The 25,489-nt window shown below is 38.0% G+C and overlaps 1 protein-coding gene across 6 annotated transcripts in view; it reads left to right on the top strand.

Annotated features, from left to right (window-relative positions):
- PLS3 (plastin 3) overlaps positions 1–25,489 on the top strand; it is a 98,896-nt gene that overhangs the window by 19,653 nt on the left and 53,754 nt on the right. The window contains exon 1 of one of the 6 annotated variants that reach the window (XM_080653317.1): positions 16,718–16,897. The exons of 4 other annotated variants lie outside the window; for them this stretch is intronic. The gene's annotated coding sequence lies outside the window, so the exon portion shown is untranslated. Of the gene's footprint in view, positions 1–16,717; positions 16,898–25,489 lie in introns of those variants that run through there. One more of the 6 variants, XM_080653321.1, reaches the window with a different exon arrangement.

Genomic DNA, 25,489 nt, shown 5'->3' on the forward strand with positions numbered 1-25,489 from the left:
AAAATAGCTAAAGACACCTAGAACCCAACTCTGCCACTATCTTCTGAATTCATGTACAGAGAAATTCCTGGCCCCAGCCTTCTTGCTCTTATGGGCAGTCCGTACCTTGCAGGCCCATTAGGAAAGGATAAGCTTCTCAGAGAGGAGGGCTGTAGTTCAGTCAAAAAAAAATACAGTGGGGGCTTGCCCGGGGTGGGAATGGCTGGGGGGGGGGTCAATTGGAGGAAAAGGAGACATATGTAGAACTTTAGACAATAAAACAAACAAACAAAAACAAATAAATAAATAAGAAATGATAGTTTCAGAATATCACCATTTCTCAAAGCCTAATGAAAAAAAAAAGAAAAGATGCAATTTCTGGGAGACCTAATTAGAACTTTACTTAATTCATTTAATGGGCCTATATTAGTTATCAACAGTATGCCAGGCACTGGTATCACTAAGATAAATGAAACAATGTCAACATTTGAAAAGCTCAGAGTCTATTCTAGCCACTAATATTTTACAGATCAGGCAACTGAGTTCTAATTGATTTTGATTTGCCTCAGCACACAGTGCCTAAGACAGTGAGTGATAGAGGATGTGGTCTCCTGATACCTGATCCATCACTCTTCTCGGCATAAACTTAAAAACCACGTCCAGGTTTCAATTTTGTTTAATAGGAATGCCTCTTCTTCCCTGAATCAACTGATACTGATTGGTGTTTTCTTTCAGATGTTAACAAAAATGTCAGATGCCATGTTATTAAAGTTGACATGAACTCTCTGAAATTCATTTCATCTGTACTTAAACAGCTTCCAGTTCTTCCATAGCCAATGGAAATTCATTAGCAATAGTTTTGCAGTGGCAGATTCTTTTTGTGGGTCATATCTTTAATCCAAAGTACTCCTTATGCTTACAAAACTGCAGCCTTAATTATTCATCTTAAAGTTTCCTATATTGTAATGCATCCAAAAGATAGATAAAACTCGAATTCCAATACAGTATATTGGGTATACATTTTAGGATTTATCACTTCTGAATTCTTCTAAACTGCATTTTATATCACTCTCATAGAGTCAATTTTGTATTACTTATCACCAAGAAAAAAATTTTTTCATTTCATTCACTTACTCAGATATGTACTGAGTGCCTACTATAGGTCAGGCACTATTCCAGGCACTGGGGATTATACCTGTGACTGAAACAAAAATGATCACCCTCATGAAATTTACATACTATTAAGGGGAGATAAGAAGTAAACAATGATATAATATGTTCTATGGTAATGTGTTATGGAGAATATTAAAACAGGATTGAATGAATAGGAAATGGGAAGGAGGGCATTGTCATTTCAAATCATGTGGTCACAGAAGATTTCACTGAGAGGGAAGTATATGAGGCATGACATGAAGGAGATCAAGGAGTGAGCCATGGGAATAACTAGGGAGAAGTATCACTTAAACAAGTAAAATATATTTCTAAAATCAGATATCTAAATTGTCATGCACCGATGGGTTTTAGACCTGAAGTTCTCCATTATATCAGCTTTTTATTTTGATACTAGTGGCCCAGTGCACAGATTCATGCACATTGAAAGGAAATTAATTAGAAGAAATATTTTAATATCGCTATTCACCCTTTCTCTATAATAGAAGTGTCAACCAAATTCACAATCAACAATGACAGATTGAAACACATACTTGCGATTGGTGCCAGCGAGAGCTTTATATGAATCACGCATGGGCGAGTCAACTTAGCCTTTTATATATATAGAATAAACTTGCTTAATTAGACCTGCTTTCTGATTTAGCTAAACTTTTTCCAGCCCAGTGAAGCACTCCAACTTTTCTTTCCGGTAATTGTCAGCAACATAGCAGTAAATATCAACATGCAGCAGATTATTATTGTAGATCACGCAGGTAGAACAAAGGGTAAAATATTTAACTGCAGCTGTGTTAGACTATATTCTGTGCAGTGAGGAAACCTGAAGTCATTTTCAAAGTCCACCATTTCATACTTCTTTTTAGTCGGGTCAAGTTTCTAAACAGAAAGGAGGCTAGTTGCTAGGGAGAGGAAGCCAGGCGTTGCTATGTGATGTCATTACCCGGCACCCACCTGGGCTGGGCTGGACTGTGGGCTACATTTTGCACCATGGGGTCTTGGCAGCGTTGGCTGCAATTTGGTGGGTTATCACTCCAGGCTGGTGGCAGGGCCTGTGTCCCACTTGGGGGAAGCTTAAGTGTTGCTTTGTTGGTGCCAGGTCCACAGTGCCATTTCTTTGTAAATGTCATGGCAGCTCCTCTGTTAAGCGTCTGCCCCCTGGTGGTCAGTGCGTGTCATAGCGACTGATAGGAGGGACACTTGGCATATTAGCCTTTTATACTGTATATATAGAACGGAAAGAAAAATGTTTTAGCCAGATCAAATACTCTAGTAGGGTCATGTCAGTAGTTATGTCAATAATGGAATAATAATAAAGTTTAAAAAATAATGTTTTGGAAAGATTAATTAGAATCATGTTTAAAACAGAATATGGAGTTAATGCAAGTAGATTTTCTTCCCTTTTACCTATGAATTTAATTGTAGCATATTTGTAATTCCAAATTACATTTTTAGTTAAAAGTTTTTACTTTGCTATAATCATAGACACAGTACTTGTCAGAAATGACACAGAGAGATCTTGTGTACTTTTTACCCAGTTTCTCGCAATGGTAACCTTTTGCAAAATTATGGAACAGTATCAAAATCAAGACATTGATACAGTGAAAATTCAGAAGAGTTCCGTCACCACTAGAATCCCTTTTGTTACCCTTTTATGACAGCAAACACCTGCTTCCTCTTCTTCCTGGAAAACACTGGTCTGTTCACCATTTGTATATTTTTGAATATGAAACTTTTGGGGATTGGCTTTTTTTACTCAGCATAATTTTCTGGAGATTCATCTAAATTGTGTATATCAAGCATGTCAAACTTGAGGCCCACCACAAAGAATAAGAATATTTTTGCAGCCCAGCCAATATAAGGGTATGTAAGAAAGGTTTTAATAAAAATTTTATAACTTAATTTTTACAATATCCTATTATACATAATTATTAATAACGAACTACAATGTTTGCTAATGACTGATTACTATAATCATGTTGCATTCATTTCCCTTACACACCTTACATGCAGGCGCACCATTTCTCTCCACTAATACTAGCAGCGAATATTTTAGCAGCCTACTGCCACGTCATTAGTCTTGGACTGACTTGTTTGGCATGTGCAACAGGAAATATATCGCTGCAAAGAACAAGAAAAATAGGTTTATTTGTGTTACGCTTATTAAATTGTGCAGTTATTCAGTGTCTGGTAAGTTAATGTTCAAGAAAAAATATTAATTTTTATTAAAATGTTCTATTATTTTATGTTAACAATGACTCATTTATTTCAGCCCTTTGTCTTCAACATGTCTCTATCGAAATAAATCTACATTTCTATGAAAATTGAAGCTTTTGTTTTTTTGCGGCCCACATAAACTTAAATCTTGTTTATTTGGCCCGTGTTAGCCTTTGAGTTTGACATGCTTGGTGTATATCAATACCTTTTTCCACTTTAATGCTGAGTAGTATTGCATATTGTAGATATACCACAGTTTATTTAACCATTCACTCATTGAAGGATATCTGGGCCATTTCCAGATATGTTAAAAATAAAGCTGCTATAAACATTTGTGTACAGGTTTTTGTGTGTATGTTAGCTTTTGTTTCTTTGGGATTAATGCCCGAAGAGTGCAATTGCTGGGTGCATGCAAGTTTCATGTTTAGTTTTATAAGAAATTGTCAAACTATTTTTCCACACTGACTGTACCGTTTTATCTCCCACCAGCAATGTAGGAGTAGTACAGTCTTTCCCCCATCCTTGTCAGCATTTTATATTGTTACTGTTTTGTCTTTTTAACCATTCTGATAGGTGTGTAGTGATATGTCATTTTGGTTTCATTTTGCATTTCCAATGCCTAATGATGTTGAACATCCTTTATTCTAGATAATCTTTTGTCAGATATGTGGTATACAGTTATTTTCTTCTACTCTGTAGCTTGTCTTTTGATCCTCTGAACAAGCTCTTTTACAGAACAAAAGCATTTATTTTGATGAGGCCAAATTTATTAATATTTACTTTTATGGATTGTCTTTTTGGTGATGTGTCTAACACTTCTTTACCAAACCTGGTTCCTGAAGAATTTCTCAAAAAATTCTTCTCAAGTTTTATGGTGTTAACGTTTCACATTGTGACCTATTTTTGAGTTTATTTTTGTGTAAAGGTATGAGGTTTAGGTCAACGTTATTTTTTTCCTTACAGTTGTCCAATTGTTTCAGCACCATTCCTCCACTACTGTGCTTTTGCATCCTTGTCAAAAAGCAATTGAGCATAAATGTGTAGGTCTATTTCTGGCTTCTCTGATTAGTTCTATTGTTCTGTGTCTATTGCTCTGCCAATACCACACTGTCTTTTTTAATATAAAATATGTTTTTATTGATTTTTAGAGAGAGAGAAAGGGAGAGGGATAGAGAAAAACATTGATGAGAGAGAAACATATTAATCAGCTGCCCCCTACTGGAAATGGAGTCCACAACCCGGCATGTTCCCTGACTGGGAATCAAATTGGTAACCTCTTGGTTGATGGGTGGAAGCTCAACCATTGAGCCAAACCAGCTGGGCCCATGCTGTCTTGATTGCTGTAGCTACAAGTGAGTAATTCCACCCAATTTATTTTTCAATATATTTTACCTGTTCTAGGATCTGTTTTTTCCCACATAAAATGATCTATGACTACTAAAAATTGTGCCAAGATATTGATAGGAATTGTAATAATAAGAATTTTGAGATTGCATATATAATATTTATTAAGTTAATATGGTAATTCCATTAAGGAAGACAATTTCATTTCTTCTATTGCCTCATGGTAAGGTCGTATTTTCTAAAGTCGGGCCTATTTTTATGATTTTTAAATTGAACTAATATTAACAGGTTGTTTCTCTTCAGATACAACTTGGATGTCTTTTTCAATTGCCAAACTTGAAGCTTTTCCCCAAAAAAAGAACGACACATTCTTGACTTAAGTATATAACTTTCAAGTTCTAAATTATTCATCTGTCTTTAAAATTTTGATATTTCTGGAAGTTTTACTTCCAGAATGTTTCTAAGACCACCCATTAGATTCCTATTTACAAGAATCCTAAACCTATTGTCCTGCCTTAAGGAAAGTATGGTTTACCTCTTCTGTTGTCTCAAACACATACATTTTCCCAAATAGCAAAATATAATATGCTACTAGCATTGGGATTTAGGGCACTGGCGTTTGGGATGCATTTGTTATTAATGAACAGTAGATCAAAGTTTTTAAATTAAAACTTGTGTATATTCTCATGCTTTGATTATGCAAAATAACATTTTAAAAATAGCAAAAAGAATCTGGCCCAGTTGTCAAGGCTCAGTGGTTGAGCACTGACCTATGAATCAGGTGACGGTTTGATTCCTGATCAGGGCACGTGCCCAGGTTACAGGCTCAATCCCGAGTGTGGGGCATGTGCAGGAGGCGGCCAATCAATGATTCTCTCTCATCATTGATGTTTCTATCTCCCCCTCTCGCTTCCTCTCTGAAATCAATGAAAAGATATTTTTTAAAAATAATCTGATGAAGCTCTTAATTTCAAAAGTACTCTTGGGAACACTTAACTGTAAAAAAAAAAAAGGCAAAAAGAACTGTTTAATGATTCAGGGTTAAGACACCAAAAAAATACGTTTTGGCTCTTTTTCCTATCCTGTTTATATTATACATTGGCTTTTATTTCTTTAATAAAGTATAGGGTGAGGCAAAAGTAAGTTTACAGTTGTTTGTATGGAAAATAATATAATAAATAATAATACAAGAATAAAGTCTTTCAAGTACTCACAATTGTCAACCTACTTTTGCCCCACCTTGTATATCACTGGTGGCCTATAACCGTGGTCGGCCAACTGCGGCTCGTGAGCCACGTGCGGCTCTTTGGCACCTTGAGTGTGGCTCTTCCACAAAATACCACAGCCTGGGCAAGTCTATTTTAAAGAAGTGGCATTAGAAGAAGTCTAAGTTTAAAAAATTTGGCTCTCAAAAGCAATTTCAATCATTGTACTGTTAATATTTGGCTCTGTTGACTAATGAGTTTGCCGACCACTGGCCTATAACATTGGGAATATGATATTAACTGGTTAGACTTAGGAAACAGGAATTTGAAAATCACAGTGCAGTTGTACTACATTAAATACAATTAGCAGAATTACTTCTCAATAATGAAAACTTCCCTAAGTTATAGCATATGGTTCATAGTTTTAGTACAATCATTACAGTGAAATTCGCTACCACTAATATCAGCAATGTGTTTCATCTCCATCTACTCCTAACTTTGTTTAGGTAATAATAACAGCTGCAGCAAGTGTACAGGTATGTATCCTGTGACTGAAAAAAAGAGTAATTTAAGGAGGAAAGCAATACAGGGTTGGGCAAAAGTAGGTTTACAGTTGTTCATATGGAAAATCCTATCTAATAAAAGAGTAATATGCAAATTGACTGTACCTACGCTACACCCACAAGCCACACCCGCCAGCCAATCAGGAGTGAATATGCAAATAAACCCAACCAAAATGGCTGCGGCCACAGAGAGCAGGAGGGAGGCTTGGGTTTCCCTGGCAATGGAGGAAGCCAAGCTTTCCACCTGCCCTTGCCAGCCCAGGCCTCCACTCAATGCTACAAAGTTTCAATGATAGAAGATAAATAAATTCCAACAAAAATGGCAACAGCCACAGAGCTGGAGAGAGCAGGAGGCTAGGGTTGCCCCTGGTGATGGAGGAAGCCAAGCTTTCCTGCACACCCTGGCCTGCCGTGGCCTCCACTTAAGGCTACAAAGTTTCAATTATAGAAGATAAATAAGTCCCAACAGAAATGGCTGCTGCCACGGAGCAAGCAGGAGCCTTAGCTCTGCTCCAGGCTACAAAGTTTCAATTGTAGAAGATAAATAAATCCCAGATACCAGGGCCTCCACTTGGGTCGCTGGGGGGCGTGGCCAGCCTGCAAACCACCACAGGCCCCTCGCCCAGGTTGCCCCACACCCCAAGGGAACACCCTCCCTGATCCGGGATACCCTTCAGGGCAAACCAGCTGGCCCCCACCCATGCACCCAGGCTTCTATCCTATCTAATAAAAGAGTAATATGCAGATTGACCATCACTCCAACACACAAGATGGCTGCCCCCATGTGGTCAAAGATCCTGCCCAATGTGGACAGAAGATGGCCCCCACAAGATGGCCAGCAGGGGAGGGCATTTGTGGGCAATCAGGCCAGCAGGGGAGGGCAGTTGGGAGGGACCAGGCCTGCAAGGGAGGGAAGTTGGGGACGATCAAGCCTGCAGGGGAGGGCAGTTAGGGGTGACCAGGCTGGCAGAGGAGGGAAGTTGGGGGTGACTGGGCCTGCAGGGAAGGGCAGTTGGGGGGGACCCAGGCCTTCAGGAGAGAGCAGTTGGGGGGTACCAGGCCTGCAGGGGAGGGCAGTTAGGGGCAAACAGGCTGGCAGGGGAGCAGTTAGGCATCAATCAGGCTGGCAGGGGAGTGGTTAGGGGGTGATCAGGCTGGCAGGCAGAAGTGGTTAGGGGCAATCAGGAAGGCAGGCAGGCGAGCAGTTGGGAGCCAGCAGTCCTGGATTGTGAGAGGGATCCCAGATTGGAGAGGGTGCAGGCTGGGCTGAGGGACACCCCCCCCCTTGCACGAATTTCATGCACCGGGCCTCTAGTAATACAATAGCAAATAATAATACAAGAATAAACTCTGTCTCATATGGAAAATAATACAAGAATAAAGTCTGTCTCCTGTCCTCACAACTGTAAACCTACTTTTGCCTACCCCTGTATCATAAACATTACTCCATTTCTTTCTTCACATACAAGTTATCTGTATTTTTTATTTTTATTTGGTCTCTGAGAAACTTTTGAAAGCTCATTCTTTAAATCAGTGAAGTCTTAGAGCCAGTGAGTCTAGGACAGCCTACCTCATCAAAAGAACCCTGCTAGTGGCTTTTGCCAATTTCTGAGATATCACAGTACCAGAGAGAGGGATAAACTGGGAAAGGTAAGAAGTTACTCTTGCATGGATGACTTTTTGCTAATAGTATGATTTTTAGTAAGTGAAGGCCACAAAAGCCATTTGACTTGTGGGAGGATTAATTATAATGAGACTTTATTAGCTACACAGTACCCCCTATTAGCTGCACAGTACCGCCCTCCATCTGTGGTTTCACTTTCCATGGTTTGAGTTACCCATGCTCAATTGCAATGTGAAAATATTAAGTGGAAATTTTCATAAAGAAACAATTCATAAGTTTTAAATTGTGCATCATTCTGAGTAGCGTGATGAAATCTCACACTATCCCACTCCATCCCACTGGGGGACATGAATCATCCCTTTGTCCAACATATCCATGCCATATATGCTCCCCACCTGCCAGTCACTTAGTAGCCATCTCAGTTACCAGATCAACTGTCACAGTATCACAGTGCTTGTGTTCAAGTAACCTTTATAGTAAGTAGCCAAACACTGTGTCACAATACCTATGTCATTCACCTCACTTCATCTGATCACATAGGCATCGTCTCTCACCACGTGGACATTGTTGTTTGAATAGAAAGGAGATATAACACTTTATGACGCTACGTTATTTTTGCTGCAAGACTTAAGGATAAATCTACATTGTATTCAGGATTCTGTGTTGGGCCAAACTTAACAATGACCATTATGTGTAGAAAATAACAACCATTGTTGTTGAATTAAACTATCTCCAGAGATTAAAACATTTAAATTAAACTAATAAAACCTTAATAGCAACATAACCAAAGACCAGAGAAGAATGGGTAGAAGTAGAAAACATTGCAATTGTTGAATTATACTGGCAAAGGAACCCTAAACCATGTAAAGGTGGTTACTGTTTACTTGTCTAAAAAAAAAATTCAAAAAGTATTCACACACAAATTTGAATTTTTCAGCTAGAACATCAAGTGGACTGTTCATGACAAACTCCCAATGAAATGAAACGGAATTAATTTGTGTTGTGTTTTGAAAGTGTATATATGTGTGTGCAAGAGTTACATGGAAGAATTAGACTAACAGTACGTGGTTCTTGAAGTGAATATTGGCAATCTTAAGGATGTTTTATTAGGCAATGAGGCAACAATTTTTTTCTGGGAACATGTCACGTCACCACAGTAATAGCGAAAGTAAAAAAAATATTTCACATGCAAACATATCTGAACCTCTTCATGAATGCATTTAACACTTTGAAGTGATGGCAACATCTGGTAACAAGTAGAAACCAGCGTCTTATAAACTATGGCTTCATGTTACTACTTCATCTGAATTAGTCATTTAAGTGGTTTTATATGTCTTCTTAGGAACTGACAAGGTTAATTTTGGACTACGGCAGACAGGCAGGAAATGCTACAGCGGCTCTTTCTTTTGAAGGTTTGGTTATTCCTTATGAGGTCAAAAAGCAGTCGTTTAAAAGTTTAGAAAGGTAAAGCAGTGATATCTTGACAACTAAGTGAGACTTTTCTTTCTTTTTGTGTGTGGCAATTTTGAGGGAAAACTCAATAAATTTCAAAGTTCTTTATATTTTCCACTCCACTTCTTTTCTCTGCGCTTTTGTTTTCTAAAAGTGAAGAAGTTTTAAAAATCATTTTCACTGCCAAATATTATGAATTTGGTGCCACTAGAAATGAAACCTATCATTTGGTCATATTAGCTCTCAGAAATCATCCTATTTTGTAAAGTTATTCAGTGGGACTAGAGTAGATGCCTTTTCTGTTTATTTTATTTGCATTAAAAGTGCTAAAAGTTTGCTCTTGATTATCTAACTACTATAGCAAATAACAGTGAGTTTAATTCCTTTAGGATGCAATGTCATTACCATGTACTCATTTAACAGATACTTACTGTCTACTCTGTGCCAGGCACTGTTCTAGATGCTTCAGATAGATTGGTGAACAAAGCACACAAATCACTGCCTTTGTAGAGCTTAATAAATATAAATAATAAGACAGAGCAATTTAAAATCATCTAATGCTATCACTCAGCTTTTAACGAGTGATAGAGTTAAATGAGTTTTGAGAACTGTTGCACATTTTACCTGAAGTTTGAATAGAGAAAATTTGACAATTTCTTTGGAATAAATGGCAATAAGCTAGAAGCTGATAATTAAAGTAAACATTTGATTTTTTCATTTTAGTTTTTGATTAAAGTTTGATTTTGATTCTCACTTTTATTTTTTATCAGTGATCGGTGTTATCATTAGAGTCCTTAAGTAACTGAGGAATGGTACATGTTTAACTTGTGGGTTTAGTCTTTAGCCGGGCTTAATTTTGGGTGGGGATGATGGTGAAAGGGTGTACTAGCTCTGGAAATAATGTTAAAGTATGGCATTTGTAAATGTCTTCTGTCATTTGAAGAATTATAGAATACTTAATGTATTTAATGTTCACTGTGGAAAATGAATGTTCTGCTCTCAGTTATTTTTGCCTGTGTGAGTAGTACAAGAGCTGACTCAAAGGAGATGACATGATGGTTCCTGTCCTGAAGTGAAATGAGACGATGGGCTGTGGTGGAAAAATGATGTGGTCATGCCCATATTTGCTCACATCTCTTATTCATTTCCTTTTATAGAGGAAGACCAGTCTCAATTCTTATTTTTTAAGTTTCCTTTTTGTACTTTCTTTTCATACCAATCTCCTTTCTTTTTTCTTAAAATTGCATTGCAATGATTTGCAATTCAATTGGCTCAAGCTGTGCTTTGCAATAATATAAGTACCCCTTAGGATGTTCAAAGTGGAGACATTATGCCCATTTTAAGGAATCGATTACATATATGGACACAGACACACTCAGCTCCTTGAAAACCTATTCTGGTAATTGTATTCTCAGTTTTGAAATTTGTTAAACCCTATAACCTCAATGATTTTTGTCTCTCTAAAAGCGAATGACTCCATCATATGTATCACTATACTAAGCACCACTTCTCAAAAAGAGTGTGGCATATGGGCCGTTGGCAGTCAAAATTACTTGCATAATAACACTCAAATGTTACTTGATTTTTCACTGTGTTGACATTTGCACTGGTGATTAAAACTGCTGGCGCCTTACCATGCAAGGGAGTGGCACCACACTGTATTAGTAGTCATTGTATTCAACACCTTACCCTCCCTTTTAGAAAAAGACCTTACAAAATGGGTTTCATTTACGAATGTTCTTGATGAAACAGGAAAAATTAATTTTATTAAATCTCAACTCTTGGATATACATCTTTTGAGGGTTCTGTGTGATGAAATGGGAAATACATTAAAAGCATTTCTGCTGCACATGGATGTACAATGGCTGTCTTGAAGAAAAGCACTTATGCAACTAGCTACATTTTAAAAAATAAAAAGCCTTTTTTACTTAACAGATTAAATGTCACATTAACTGATTATTCAGACCTGAATATGTGACAGATATTTTATCAAAAATGAAGCAAGTGCCTGTCACTGCAAAAAAAAAATAACAGAGTATTTGTTGCCGGTGATAAAGTTAGAGCTTTCAAGGAAAATTTCAAATTTTTGCAACTTGCGTCAGCCACCAGGTGTCAATATTTATACTTTTCTAATGAGATCCATGGTGTTTTTAATGAAAGCGACTTATTCGATACTATAAAAAGAAGTGTGACGACATTTGGAAGATCTGCATTAGTCAAACAGTATTGTTCCAAATGCCCAGTGCGTGATGTTACAAAATCAAGCAGGAGTTTTATGTAACAGAGAATGAAAATTTTATTATTTTGTACCCAGTTCCACATTGTAACTAACATTAAATAAACTTCCACTTCTCAGGTTTTGGCATAGTATTAAAAAGAATACCCATAATTATCTGAAAAGGCTTTTAAAATAGTTCCCTTTTCAACAACATACCAGTGGGGGACCATATTTTCTTTATATACTTGAACCAAGCAACATATTGTAGCAGATTGAATGCAGAAATATATATTAAAGTCCAGCTGTTATTGTATTAAGTTAAACAATAAAGCAACTGCAAAAATAAACAATATACTACATTATACTCTTGTCACTAAATGTTTAAAAATATAGTTGTATGTTTTATATTTAAATGTTATTTATATTAGCATGTAATGGGTTTATTTTTGTTTTAAAATAAATATCTTTACAATTTCCTAGTTGTAATTTCTAATATGATGTTACATTGATAGATCTAATACACATATCAAAAAACTCTTTGGAGTCTTCAGGTCCTGAGGCCAAAAAGTTTAGGAAGTGCTGTTAGTTGGGTGTTTTATTTTTGCTTTTTGTCCTTTCCTATTTTCTTTCCTTTTCTATCCTTTTTTTTTTTAAATGATATAGAGCATATAAGTTATTCCTTTGTATTATTTTATTAGCTATGAACAGAACACAGATGCCTTTTCCCCAGTTTCATTGAGATATAATTGACATATAACTAACCTTGTATTAGTTTAAGGTATACAACATTATTTGCTATTTTTATATATTGTTAAGTGATCACCACAAATAAATATAGTTAACATCCACCACCTCACGTAGTTACAATTTTTTTTCCTTGTGATGAGAACTTTAAGATCTACTCTCTGAGCAACTTTCAAATACACAATTTAGTATTGTCAGCTATAATCACTACAGATGTCTTTTAAGCTAAGTTCCTTGCCGCATGTATAATTTACTTGATAATTTTTGAAGAACTCTTACTTCAACCTACCATCTATTTCAGTTTAGTGATTAGGACAAGGTATAATTTAATATATAATAAGGCATCCTATTCTAAAATTTTGACAGATTTGATTACTTATTACATAAATACAGAGTTAATAGAGACTTACTGGGGAGACATCCCTTGGAATATTGAAATTAGTATAGTTTATGGCTTGTCTCCCCCCTGCAAAAAAAATGGAAAAAAACTTACATAAACCAGATCTACTTGATTGTTAAAACTGCCGCATCTATGCAACAGAGAGTCTGTGTTTCCAATACCGTTCCTACTATAAATTTCCTAAACTTTTCAGGATAGTCCAGAATTACAGAAGTAATTTCCTGCATGTTAATTCACTACCTGTTGCATGTTAGAACCCTTTGCTTCATTGCTTTACTCACTGTGGGTGTTACCCATTTGTTTGCTTTATAAATCATGAAGATGGGTAAAATCCTTTTTCATTAAAGGACAATACATCAGTGTTATTGAGGTGTGTCATTAAGCACGTGGGCGAGGCTTCCACTGTACATGTCACACATGGAAAGACTATACCCGGTACTGGGTGTGGTGGAGAGCATGACGTTTGAATGAAAGTTGGAAGAGTCATTAAAAATACTATATCTAGATCTTGTGTTCTAACTGTATATTACACTTACGTGTCCATGAAACTCATGCAGCACAGGGTGTGCCTCTCTCCTTCCTCCCCACCCTGAGGGGCGTGTGTGTCCACAGGTGCATGTGTGTGAGGGGGGAGAGAGAGAGAGAGAGAGAGAGAGAGAGAGGGAGAGAGGTGTACAGATAAAACATGGGTTTGCTTCCATTGGCATTCCTTAGCATTCATCATGAGGAATTTGAAGTGCAGTGTAAAAGTTCTTTTCATTTTGTGGCCTGCGTATAAAAATTGAAATGTATCACACAACCCTTGCCACCATCTTCTATTCCCAAACCAATTTTCATTACCCATAGTAAAAATAGGAATTCTGTTCATACACAGAATCACACACATGCACATACACAAATACTACCCCCCACCCCGCACACCACAGGTACCTCAGATGATGAGTGAAATATTTAGAAGGTTACAAAATGGGCCACAGATGAAAACTGGTTGAACTGCTGATGTGATAGAACAGTCTTTCAGGAAATGTTGTAGTGGTTAATAATTAGAAGCTATGCATTTGTGAAGGGAGTAGCCATTCCTAGAACTCTGACCACAATATTTTGTAGTTTAAATGAAATCTCTTATGGTGAACAGCTTTTAAAATCAGTGACTTGGTGTTGACAGATTTCACTGTGATCAAAGATTAGCCTTCAAGTTCAGAAGCTAGAAAGCCTATACATTCCAGATGATCAGGAAAGGGTAAGTCAAAGAAGCCGTTTCTAGGTAGCCTTATCATTGAAAAAGTTAATAGCACTTGGGACAGACCCATCTAAGTGGTTTGAAGTGACAAGTGTGGTTAAACAAAAAGTAAGGCTGGGAAAAACCCCCAACATCTTTCGTCTAACGCTCATACCATCTTCTTACCTGAGGCAATTGCCTGTGCCCCAGTTTTCTCTGGAAAATATACGATGGTGCATACATATACATCCTTCCAGGTAGCTCAAAGTGGTTGAGAGTCACTTACTGTCTGCTATATCCCCTGACAGGCCACAGTCAGTGCTAGGCTTGTTTTACAAATGGTGAAACTGAGACTTGGGAAAGTGGGGGCTTCACATAGTGAGTGAGTCAGCAACAACAACATGGAAAAACACGTCGTCTGGCTCCTGCCACTATATTCCTTCCATTCTGAATTGTGTTGCCTTTTAATATTTTATGGGGTTTGTGTGATTGATGAAATAAATTAAAGTGCTCCTATTAAGGCATTAATATGTAGCCCCAGTGTCTGCTAACGGCAGTTAAGGATGAGGGCCAGAGAACACTCTGCCTCCTGACCTGGACTGTCTTGAGCCTTTTTACAAGGGAGTGCAGTGTGAGTCCTTATTCTGGAAATTCAATATATTATCATAAAATGCTTCCCTGTGTTTATTTTATATTATTTATAAAGGACTGGAGTAGCTATTATCTCACTTTCATTCTTATTAGGAAGACAGAGCAGATGTTATTACGCGTGTTATATACAAGTAAATTATAATCATGACTGCCACTTATTGAGCACCTTGCTGGAGCCAGATGCTCTTATATACTTGTATCGTCTCATATAATCATCAGAGCAACCCTGTGAATTAGCTCCACGCTTGTGGATATGAACATGGGACTCAGAGATGCTAAATAATTTGTTCAGGATCACAGAGATTTCAAATTTGTCAGACTCCTAAGACCCTGACACTCCCATTGCGCTACATTTCCTTTCGAATGATTTTCAGTATTAGACATGGTCACCTGAGCCTTGTGCATCACTTCTGTTGATTTTTCTCTCCAATAAAGGGCACTCCCCACAAACCAGTTGCTTAATTTTGCAATTAATTGATTAGATACATTAAAAAAGCAAATTGCAATAATAAGAATAGCAGTGATCATATATCAAATGCTTACCACGTGGCAGGTTATCCTATATAATAAAGAGGTAATATGCAAATTGACCATCACTCCGACACAAGATGGCCGGCAGGGGAGGGCCGTTGTGGGTGATCAGGCCAGAAGGGGAGGGCAGTTGGGGGCAACCAGGCCAGCAGGGGAGGGCAGTTGGGGGGAACCAGGCCGGCAGGGGAGGACAGTTAGGGGCAATCGGGCCAGCAGGGGAGCAGTTAGGCGTTGATCAGGCTGGCAAGGGAGTCGTAGGGGGTGATCAGGCTGGCAAGCAGAAGCGGTTAGGGGCAATCAGGCAGGCAGGCAGGTGAGCGGTTGGGAGCCAGCAGTCCTGGATTGTGAGAGGGATGTCCAACTGCCCAGTGGGATTGGGCCTAAACGGGCAGTTGGACATCCCTTGAGGGGTCCCAGATTGGAGAGGGTGCAGGCTGGGCTGAGGGACACCCCCCTCCCCCATGCACAAATTTCATGCACTGGGCCTCTAGTGATCTAAATGTTAACACATGTTAAATCACTTAAGCATCGTAATAATGTACAAAGTAGTTACTATTATGTGAACTAGTTACTGTTATTCCTGGATGAGAAAACAGGTACAAGAGCTTTAGCAACTTGGATAATTTTTTCATGCCCAGCTACAAAATTGTGGAGCCAGGACTTGAACCCAATCTGGCTCTAGAGCTTAGTTCCTATATGTGATGCTGGTAGAAAATAGAGTTCTTGCCTGGCCAGTGTGGCTCAGGGGATGAGCGTGGACCTCTGAAGCAGGAGATCATGGTTGAATCTCCATCAGGGCCCATGCTTGGGTTGCTGGCTCAATCCCCGGTGGTGGTGGGGGGGTGTGTGTGCAGGAGGCAGCCGATCAATGATTCTCTCATCATCTATGTTTCTCTCTGTCTCTGTCTCCCTTCCTCTCTGAAGTCAATAAAAATATATTTTTAAAAAAGAAAATAGGGTTCCTAAACTTAACAGCTTACATTTCAACAGAAAACAGGTGTAGTAGATTCTCACAATAAATGCTACCACACCTAGCTCATGGAAGGTAAATGTTGCATGAAGATAGGAATAAGTTTGGATCAAAATTAATAATAGAGAACATAAGTGATCTGAGAGAGTTAGTTTGCCTTTCTAAGTCATGTACTTTACTAAGGTGTAGTGACTTGGGCACTGGGGAGAAGCTGGTTCCTTCCATGTCTCCTAAAATAAGCAGGTCACTTGGCTAACGTTCAGACTCTAAATAGGTATGTGGGTTGTAGCTATTTGACCTGAACCAACTTTAAATTCCCCGGTGTTCTTGCATGATTTCAGTGGTGCTAGAATGAAAAAATTAGCATTTCTGTAAATGCTGTGAAATTAGACTTCATTAATACTTGGCAAAAAAAATACTGTGAGGCTGACAGGAAGGGGATTCGTAAGTATTATATCATTCTTTTGTCAGGGTGTTCTCTTTTCCAAGCAGGAAGTGTTATGACTTGCAATTGTAAGAAGAATGTTGGGTTTCCAGATTGGCATTCTGAGCGTGGGAGGTTCCTTCTATTAGTGCTGCGAGAAAGAAACAGGTTTGCTCTCGTCTTCCCAGAAGGGTAACTATTTTAATATTACTTCGTTGGGCTCTAACTTTTAGATTACTGAATATTTAAGCAGAAATTTACTTCACAAAGTTTGAAAAATTCTTATGTGTTTTGGTAGTTAAACATTTGGAGACACTTTCTGAATCTTATTTATTCAAGCTGAATCAAATGTAAGAAAAATTTTTGAAGTTTAGAATCTAACCTGTTCTCTATATGTTGTCTTTGCTTTATTTGGGGGACCATTTTAGCAACTTAATACTTTTAAAAAATTGGTTTTGATATCCTAATCATATAACCATATCTATCAAGTTAAGTGACCAAAAGGTTTAAGTGACAGAAACTATTACTCTGTATTGGGGGGAGGGGATTTTAAATGCCGCTGGTCCCTGTTAAATGGTTTTTCTGTATTCTATGCAATAGAAGATGAGGTAGCTGTCATGACAACATGTCCTGATTAGACTGGTATTCTACTTTTACAAAATGACTTCTGATAAACAGTTGTCCTGATGTTTATTTATACTTTACCAAAAAAATGAAAACCATTGGTGGTGACATTTTAGTAGTGTTATTTTATAACATAGTAGTGATAAGTGATTTTGATGTTCACAGAATCATCAGGGTTTTCCATTACATGGTGATCCTCTAAGTTTTATTTCTCCTAATTTCAATATAGCTAGTTATATAAATCCTGAGTCTGAGTTAAGGGTAATGTTTCAGAGTGGTTGTACTTAGTATACCTGTATGAAGTAAAAAGTGGAATATGAAATAAAATAATCTAGTTTTTAATTAACAAGTGCTATATTTGAGAACCATATAAGCAGCATATGTAACACTGCAGAAGGTACTTTCAGTGACTAATACATAAGCTCTCAACTTAGCTCAAAGTCTAAGCTGAAATTGTATCTCTAGCGATTTCTGAGTTGTACATCATAATATTTGATTTGAGTATGTTAACTAGTCTGATCCTGCCTTGTGGTGTGTGTGTGTATGTGTGTGTGTGTGTGTGTGTGTGTGTGTGTGTGTGTGTGTGTGTTGCCCTTCGCTTCAATGTTAATTTTCTAAGGAAAGGAGAATAGAAATACCCCTCAGGTGTGAAGATTAATTAATTTCATCAGCAGCAGATACGTTTGGATATTTTTGAAAAGTGTCAAGATTTATTTAGGAAATATGGAAAGGAGTAGACCTTTTTAAAAGGAGAGTGCACTATTTCAAGCCAAGCAATTAATACACCTTAGATTTGTAAAGATGGGGGAAGGAGTAGTAGTATTTGTTATCATCGGGTTTGATATAGTTTTCTTCATCACAAGCAAAGGGGCTTTTAGGATGTCATTAAGATGTACATTAAATATCTACAAAATTCTTGTCTGGCAAGAATTTAAAGAATGTCTTCAATCTGACCAAATTGAATTGAATGTTGCTTTTATTGGAAAAGTTACTAACTTATTTTTAGATAGCCATTGCTTTAAGGTCGTATCTTTTTTATATATATATAAAATACAAAAGAAAGGAAAGGAAACTTTCCTTAAAATGGGTATTGGATATTCCTCCAGGAAATGACACAGGCTTGGGTGCCCTTTGGGATTTAAGTGACTCATAGGTATCGGTGCTTGAAAAAAATCAGAATCTAGCATATGATAGCTTTTAGAATAAAATAGGGGTACCAGTATTTCTAGAAAATTAAATACTGGGATGTCTGGGGTTTGCTTTAAAATAATTCAGGATAGGGAAAAGGGAGGAAGGGAAGGGGTAAAAGAAGACAAGGGTATAGATGAAGCAGTTGTGGGAAATTCCTGATAAATGTAGACTTTTGGATGATGGTTTATGGGTGCTTGTTTATTTTCTCTTGCCTTTGTATATATTGAAAATTTTCATAATAAAGATTTTAAGTATAGCTTTAGTTTGGGACAATTTACATGTATTTCTAAATGTTACTTTTGTCTATAAATTGCAGGCTTGTCAAAATGTAATTTGTACATGATGTGTATTATAATGGTGAAATGTGCTTCTGGATTGCCAGAATTGTTGCAAGTAAAAACTGTTTCTGAAAAAATTCTTTCTGTTTGACTTGCAGCTAAATTTTAAGGACAGGTTGCAGACATCTTAAAGAGTTTTGCAGTAGCTTGAAGTATTAATCAAGAGTAGATAGTTAAAACATACTAACAGGCCAATTGCGTGGGAAGAATGTGGGAGCATTAGTATGCCTTGACTATTTTGTTCACAGCTTTCTCTAATAGAGTATGCATTTTTAAAACCACATGGACAATTATTTTGCCTGTGTAATGTTTAAGTTACGCTCACTTTTCCTATTGCCTCTATCAGAGTTTATTCAACAAACATTTCGTAGGTGCTTATTGTGAGCCAAGAAGCAAAATCAAGGTACCAACACTGCTTCCAAGGAGCTCACATCTTTTTTTTAGTGGCTTAGTTGTAGATATTAAACAGGTAGGAAGAGGGCTAAGACAGTTTGGGTTTAACTCTATACACTCCTCCACGCATGACTTTGCAAATAACTGCCATCTCTGCTCCCCTGCCCTTTTTTTCAAATACATTTTTATTTCATAGAGAGGAGGGGAGAGGGAAAGAGATAGAAACATCAATGATGAGAATCATTGATTGGCTGCTTCCTGCACACCCCACACTGGGGATCGAGCCCACAACCCAGGCATGTGCCCTGACCAGGAATCGAACTGTGACCTCCTGGTTCATAGGTCGATGCTCAACCACTGAGCCGGCTGGGCTCCCCTACCCTTCTTAATAACCCTTCATACTTCTCATGCACCCTCAGGGGTTGTTGGAGCGGCATACCTGCAGGAGATAGCAATCTCTCTTTCACATTAAATAATAAGCTAATGTTTAATTCTCCTTAAAGTTCTTGGATGAACCCAAGGCAAAAATTGCAGTTATGGGTAGGCTGCTACTTATGGTTGGATAACAGGTAGAGTTAGCCTTTAGTCACTGATGGAGCCTTCCCAAGTTTGTTTCTCAATTGATTTAGAATTTGAAACATATTTTATCATGGAAATAGTAGCTAAAGTATTTTAGGTCACTTCACAAATGTTTCTCAAATGGTATTCTATGTTAACCTAAAATGTTAGGTTTTTGTGTGTTTATTATTTTCATCTAAATGAGTTGTAGAAGCATAGTTACTAAATATATCCAGACTTATGTTCCATCAGCCAGTTGCTTTTTAATCTTTAGTCACGAATACTGTATAGCCTAACAGCATATATAACAATGCCTCGTGGGAAAATACAGTTAGTTTTATGTAAGATTATGTAGCAGTGTCCCCTGAATAGTTTTACCAATTTTCAGTTGAAATGTCAAGTACCGTAGAACTACCAGATCTAGGCTTGAAAAGCAACCTTGCTGAGGAAAGTGAGCTGTACATGTTGAATATTACTTTCATAGAAGTTTGCTTATCATGTTGATAACAATAAGCAATTTTTAATAATGCTGAGGTGCTGGAATAATGAACAGTGAAATCCTTTACCACTTCTTCCTTCTGCTTTAACCTTTCCTAAACTTTCAGAACTAGGAACCCGTCACACAAGTGTGAGGACATTTAGAGTCTGACTCATTTGTTTTGACTTGAAGAGTAACAAATCATTCAATTGAGAAAGAGACATATAACCTCTTAAGCTGTTGCAGTTACTCCTTTTCCAAAAGTCTGTTAAAGTTTTCTAGATGGAAACAAACAAAACTTCAAACCACATGCTCCTTGGGAAAAATCAGTTGGTTAAACTAAAAAGCTTAGAGTACCATAGTGATGGCTTATACATGAAAAAAAAATCCTAAAATAAAAGGTAAATCACATAGATACTTGAGTGTTTGGTTATGTTTACAGTAACACTAAGTTATTAGCACTGATACAGTGGGAGTGGCTATTCACAGCACTTAACATTTAAGAGGCTGAAATTAAGCAATATTAAGGATAGTGCAGCACGAGCACGTCATATGTAGGAATAAATGTGCCACAAGAGAAATTAAGCATCTGTGCCCTTATTTTTTTTTTTAAGTATGGTACTGTTTTATTGTCAGTACCCATTTAACACCACTGTTTTGAAGAAAGAACTTTTAAACTGTATACAGGGTGGGGCAAAAGTAGGTTTACAGTTGTGAGTACACAAAACAATTTATTTTTGTGTTTTTATTTATTAATTGTTGTAGATACTAACTGTAAACCTACTTTTGCCCCACCCTGTATATACTCTTTACTGAACCCATTGCCTATATCCTATATGCTTTGCACAGTTAAAGTTTGGGTGATTTCAGTTCAAGTATTAAGTGAATCCCTTATCCTTTAATGAAAACAATTTAGTATTAGCTAGGGAGGGGTCACTATCTACATCTCCTGGCAACCATTCATACTTCTGAATATCATGGTCATGTTTGTTAGGAGCTTTTAAATTATCTTCCATAGGCTATAATAGGCATGGGCCTTCTTTCCACAAAGCAGTGGGTATGTAACCTCTTTGTTAATGTTTTTATGGTAAGAGTAGTTAATTACCTTCTCTCACAGATACTCTTTTAATTTTACATTTGCTGCACAGCTCCATCCTGGGCAAAGTCCCTTAACTACCCTAGGCCCTTGTTTTGTCCCAATTACAATTTTAATAATCATTGGATATTGGGCATGCTGGGAATTATTCGATCCTCGAAGCTTGGCAGGCAGTTGGAATATTTTTTGAACCATGCCTCTGTACCCAGCATCCAGCAACAGATTATTGTGGGTGTACAAGAGAGGAAGATGAAGTTTAGACTCTGTTGTTGAAAAACAACCTTGAAATAAGACTTGCAGATCAAGTGGGTAGACAAATATTTGTGAGCTGTTCATAAAAGAATAATCTCTCTTTTCCTGGGGAAGATTATTTTCTTTGACCAAGGCTGAGGATCTGTGTGGAGGAGGCAGGTGAACTGAATCAGATAGGATGGTGGATGTCTCAGCCCCACTGTCTTCACATCCACTTATATAACTATAGGTAGGAGTATATAATTAAATTGCTAAATTTTGTGGCGAGATTTTAAATGCTGTGGGAGTTGAAGAAAAAAAGCAGAGCTGGAGTCATTGGGAAACATGATTTGGGAGAGGATGAGGCTTCTGCTGAACCTTGAAGTTTGAGTAGAATTTGGATCGGGAGAGAAGAAAAAGGAAGGGGAGAGCATGATAAATGTGAGAGGCAGATACACAGAGAGGGGGTTCTTACTAGGAGAGAGGGAAGGGAGGGGCAGGATAAAATAAAAGGTACTGAGTGTTGTTGAAAGGTAAAATGGGTTAGATGTGACTAGTAGGACCATTCTAGAGGACCTTGGAATATCATCAGACAGAGATTAGATGATCTGTTTAGACAGAAGCAATTAAAGCTTCCTAAAATGGGGGACTGACATGATCAAAATGGTTGTAGGCACTAGTTGTGGGTTATTTTTTATTCAAATGATATTTATTGAGAATGCATTGTGTCCATACATTACACCAAGTGCTCTGGTGACTACAGAGATGAATACACTTGTATCTCTAATAAAGTTTATAGTCTTGTTGGCGAAATACGTTCATTTAGTCTTTGTTGAGGAGTCTATATAGCATTAATGGTTGAGAATACTGACTCTGGTGTTAGGCAGACCTGGATTTGAGACCTGGTTCTGCCTCTCTATGTGACTTTCTTTATGCAAGTTATTCAAATTCTCTAAGCCAGTTTGCTTTTCTGTAAAACAGGAATAACAATATCACCTGGTTCATAGAGGTTTTCTGAGAAGTAACTTGGATAATGTATATAAAGCATTTAGTACAGTCCATGTAAATAATAAGTCCTCCATAAATGTTAGCTGATATAATATAAACTTAAAATGATATGTTATTATATTGTCTAAATTATTATTATTACCTACTCTGGAGACACTGGGAATATGAGGATGAATGGGATACAGTACCATCATCTATCAAAGAACTTTGTGTAGTAGTATTAAATGCTATCATTGTGGTGACTATATTTTCCTGTTCAAAAAAATTGGTACATATGATCTGAGAGTAAAATGATATTTAAAATTAAAAGAATCCAGCACTGGCTATAATAGAAGAAAACACAATTCTGTGAGAGTACTGGGAAGAGAGAATTTTTGTCTCAGATGGGACAGTCTGAAGAGACTTCCTTAAAGATGCTCTTGAAGAATAGATAGGAGATGGGTGTAGCACATTCCACAGAGAAGGACTGAAGATGAGGAAATACATGGTCTGCTTGGGGAATGGGGTATCTTTGTAGAGTGTGATTCAAGAGTGCAGTGCATGTAATGGGAAATAACATTGGGAAGATAGGCAGGTATCAATATAGAAAAGTGTAGGGCCTTGAATGTTGTGCTTCAAAGTTGGGGCTTTTTTGCATGGAATATATCATAGATCTGCTCTTCAGAAAGTTAGCAGTGTAAAGATTACATTGGAGGGAGACAAGACTATACAGATTAGCTAAAAAGGCTTTTGGAGTAGGCCAGACATGAAATGATAAAATTGTATGATGGAAGAATCCAAAATGCTTAGTGATTTATTTCACCCTCTGTTTCTTGTGGCCCAATTTCAGTCCCAAATTTGTAGACCTGGAGACTGAGGAAAGTAGGCAAGTTGAAAAAGAGACCTGATTTAGCAGGAGAGATTGTTGAAAGTGGGGAAATAACACAGCAATAAGTTCAATTGTAGACACTCAGACTTTCCTGACTAGAATCCTCCTCACTGAGCTTCCTTCTCCCTTGGCCAGAGGGTCAAGTCCAGTTTTTTACTGTAGCCCTTCTAAGTTGGACCTGACTTTCTGCTCCAGTTGTCTGTCACAAACCCTAGGCACAGTGCTCCAACCACACTGTCTTTCTCCACTCCAGAATGGCATCTCCTCTCTGTCTCTGTGCCTAGAATGTCTTTACCAGAGATATCTGTCTCAGGTATTACTACTTATGTTCTAAGATAAAGTTCAAAAGTTACTTGCTCTGGAAAACCTTTCCTGAGGCCCACCACTCAGTAAATATGACTGTAATAGCATGATAGCACTAATATTATGCCTTTGTTTTTCCATCTGTTTTCCCCACGAGACAGCTCCCCAAGAGAATGGCTTTGGATCCTACTTCTCTATATCTGCAGCACCCAACACTGCCTGGTACCTACCAAGCCTTCAATTATGGCTTGACTATCCTATATAATAAAAGCGTAATATGCAAATAGACCGAACAGCAGAACAACTGGTTGCTATGACGCACACTGACCACCAGAGGGCAGACGCTCAATGCAGGAGCTGCCCCCTGGTGGTCAGTGCACTCCCACAGGGGGAGCACCGCTCAGCCAGAAGCCAGTCTCACAGCTATCGAGCGCAGCGGAGGTGGCAGTAAGAAGCGAGGGGTCCTGGACTGGGAGAGCCCCAGACTGCAAGAGGGATGTCTGACTGCGGGCCTAGGCCCAATCCCTGGGGTGAGCGGGCCTAAGCCAGCAGGCAGACATCTTCCAAGGGGTCCTGGACTGCGAGAGGGAGCAGGCCGGGCTGAGGGGACCCCCGCCCCCCAGTACACGAATCTTGGGCACCTGGCCTCTAGTAAATAAATAAGTGGGTGAATATGGTAGACATTCAAGTTGAAATCTAAAGTCATTCGGAAACACGGGACTGGAGTAGGTGAGCTGTAGCTGAGAGTGTTACACGCCCGTCTGACATGGAGACTAGTACTGTTGACTTGCCTAACTAGGGAGGAGGCAGGGTGGCAGTTTCTGTTGGTATAGGTAGGTATGTGTGAAGCATGGGTGTTCTAAAGCTCTGCCTTTTTTGGATGGAGGAAGCGGATACATACACACCTTTTTTGTTGAATATTCACACATAGCAGTGACTGTGGTGGTTTTTCTTTTCGTTTATAGTAAAATATTGTATTCTTCTATGTTTTATTCACTCTGTTGCTCTCTTCATGATACTAGCTTAAGTATGTGTTGCCAGATCTCTGATTTAAGGAATCAGCCTTGCTTTCCCAATTCTATTTACCTGGCATACTAGTGGCTGGGATAGTCTATGGTGAATCTATCCCCTGATATTTTCTTTTAGATGCGTTTCAATTTCAAGAAAAAAAAAATAAAGTTCATGATCAATTCTTGATTATCCAGGGATGAGTTTCCCAACATGTGTGCCCAGCCTCCTGGCCCACGTGGTACTGAATGACACAGATTAGTAAATAGATTACTCAGTCAGTTGCATTCCTAAAGTGAAACACCTTAGGGGAAAACAGGCACCCCCTCCTCATCCCTGGCAAATACCTTTCAGAATTTGAGTAATAGTTTCTGGTAGTTATTTGCAGGTACACCTTTCTCAACAAAGATTTGTGTTCAGGGTTAAGTGTAGTTAAATGAGCCAGTGGAGTGGTTTCATAATTGCCTTATTGTTAGTCAAACTCCGTAATTAGGGATGACTTCATAGGCATAAGATTCCTCTATGGGTGACGCCCTAAATTCAGACCCTGTTGTACACCATATCCTTTTATGAAAAAAAAAAAACAAACAAACAAGGTTTTGTTTGCTTTTGTTTTATTGCCTTATTTGAAAATCTCTTTTCCTGTGCCTCAGATGTTTAGGGAGAGAGAGGGTTTGCTTTTTCCCTT

Source organism: Plecotus auritus (genome assembly GCF_963455305.1).
Source record: "Plecotus auritus genome assembly, chromosome: X".
NCBI classification, from domain to species: Eukaryota; Metazoa; Chordata; class Mammalia; order Chiroptera; family Vespertilionidae; genus Plecotus; species Plecotus auritus.